Source organism: Octopus bimaculoides, chromosome 23 (genome assembly GCF_001194135.2).
Source record: "Octopus bimaculoides isolate UCB-OBI-ISO-001 chromosome 23, ASM119413v2, whole genome shotgun sequence".
NCBI lineage: Eukaryota > Metazoa > Mollusca > Cephalopoda > Octopoda > Octopodidae > Octopus > Octopus bimaculoides.
Genome location: NC_069003.1, coordinates 11,417,168 through 11,420,105, shown reverse-complemented (window position 1 = coordinate 11,420,105; position 2,938 = coordinate 11,417,168).

Sequence of the window (2,938 nt, the reverse complement as noted above, 5' to 3'; positions counted from 1 at the left end):
TATATATATATATATATATATATGTATTAGGATCTGCATGGACTCTTTCAAACATATATTGCAAAAAGCATTATTGCCCTAGTATAGCATTCCAGTATTGATAATAGACTAAGTAATACTACATGGTATGCTATTATTCTTTTGGTTATGCATGCGGTTCGCTAGTGAGTAGACTTATTGTGTTTAGCAAAATTAAATGAGCTATGGTGAGCTAAATATCAATGCTTAAAGTTTATGGTGGTACCAATGTGTATATTAATGGAATTCTGTTGTTTGTTAAGGACATTGCATTTCTAGGGGCAATTATCATGTATCGTACGGTTGCATATCTTCCTATTGGATGTGCTTCTGCAATGTTTATTATTTGTATTATTATTGGTATTAAATTTTGGCACAAGGCCAGTAAGTTTATGGGAAGGAGTAAGTCAATTAAATTGATCCCATTGCTCAACTGGTATTTATTCTATTGACCTTGAAAGGATGAAAAGCAAAGCCAGTCTCAGCAGAATTTGAACTCAGAATGTAAAGAAGGACTAAATATTGTTGAGTATTTTTCCCAGTGTGCTAACAATTCTAATTCACCAGACTGCAACCATGCTGGGGCACTGCCAATTTGAATGTAAAACAGAATACTATGGGCTGTTTAAATGCTAAGGGGATATACGATAGTATTTCACATATGTAATATACCGAGTGGAAAAATTTCAATTAACTGTCATTATCCTTGTCATTGGTGGACAAACACTCCCTTTAGTGGATGGTTAGAGTCTAAAAACAAAAAGCAAGGGATATGATATTTTATTATTGATTATTCTCTGATAGAGCAGCCGTCACTTGCCAATGAGTATGACTTAGTAACATATACTATATGTTTATGCTCCCTGCTCACCAACTTTGTTTCCTTATAACTTTCAGAAAAAGGAATTTTTTTAAATGAAATTTTCTATAAACTCCTTTAAGACAGTGTAAATTACGATTATATAGATTATGATTATGTAAATTATGATTATATCAGAATTTGTCGAGAAAAATTTTCGCAGATGGTGAGTCAGAGGAATATTGGATAATTCACATGAAATGATTTTGTTTTCTCATAACTTTTAGAAAAATGGGCAATTTTGAATGAAATTTTCTGCAAATTCCTTTCAGATGGTGTAGATTGCAATTATGTCATAATTTAATGTAATATATAAATAAAATTGTTGGACGAATCGACACAAAAACTGATACACATCACAATTTATTTTTTTCAAAACTTTAAGTTTTATTTTATAGATATACGTGATGTGTGTCAGTGTGTATGTGTGCACGCCAACCAATTTTTTTTCACATTAAGTTCCCACATTATCGTAATCTACACTATCTGAAAGGTTATTGTAGTAAATTTCATAAAAAAAAAAAAATTGAGATTTTTTTTTTTTATGAGGAAACAAATTCGGTGAGGGCACACTTGTGTAGGTATACTCTTATTTTTTTTTCCCTCAGCCGAACAAATTCAAATAAAATGCCTTGCTCAAAGACATAATATGCTGCACGGTCCAAGAACTGAACTCACGACATTACGATCCGATCATGAGCCGAACACTCTAACCATTAGACCACGTGCCTTCAGTGTAGTGGAGGAAACGAGTTATTTCCCCTGACCGGTGTCACAGTTGGTGCTTGATTTAGATTCCTCTTTCTGTGTGGTCGGTCTGTGATTGCATTTCTTCCACTGTAAACAAACACAGGTTTACAGTTCGAATCCCAACAGGGGAAACTAAGGTACGTACATATTCACCCCTCTATCGTTCTTGTTGTCTATTCGTTAAGCAAACTGATTTTAAAAAAATAATAAATCGTTTTAAATATAATTGTAATGTTTCTTCGAAAGCAAGTTTAACCTCTGTTTTGCCGTTGGACTTGTTTTTGTTGTTCTTTCTCTTTCGCCTTGGTTCTTTAATTCCAGTCGATTGCCGGCATATGTCTGATTCTTGTAATTTTACAATTTATTCTTCTCTTGAAGATTGCTTGCATTTCTCATTATCTACAACGGTTAATTAGCGTTATAATTATTACGCATCAGCTATTCATCATCATTATTATCATCACCACCGCCGTCTCAATTATTATAATTATTATTACCACCGTCATCATCTCACAAGCAATCCACCCTGCTAATAGTTATGTAGGAATAACAGTTGTAGTAGCATTGATATTATTAGTGTTAGTGGTAATATTGGTTGGTGGTCGATATAAAGTGGCGTGTCTGGTAAGTGGTGCAGTAGTAGTTGTAGTAGTGGATAGTTTCGATTTATTTACCATTTCTCAAGTTACAATAAATGCTGTGTATACATACTTATGTTCTTAACAACATGTCTTTTCATTTAGTGCCTGTGACTCATCTCAAGAAGTGTTTCGTTCGATTCTGATTCATGTCCTTTTTGTCGGTCTATCTTACTCGCTTCGTGTCTCTATTTTTGTTGTATGAAAGCAAGAATAAATATTATATAATTACAATAATAACAACAGCAACAACAAACCAAGGCTGTGTTAGGTTTCTGTGACCAAACCAAATATAATTTCGGGTAGAGCCCTTCATTAAATATCTCTGCCTTGAAACATTATTATACATCTAGTCACGGCAACCTAACATACACAATATATCTTTTCAAACTGCTAGTCTCTTCATATTCTGCTTGTTATATATACATGTGCCTGTCTTTTTGATCATATGCCTATTTCTAGATGCCTCGTTCTGTTTATCTGTTTCTACGAGCATGTATATCTCTGACTTTCTATTTCTATATCCATCTGTCTGTCTGATTGCTTCTGTGGTGCTCTACTCCTTTACTAGCTATTTCATTTCTTCTAAAACATTACAATTTGACAAATGGATCTATATATCTATCTATCTATCTATCCGCGCGCGAGCGTATATATATATATATATATATAT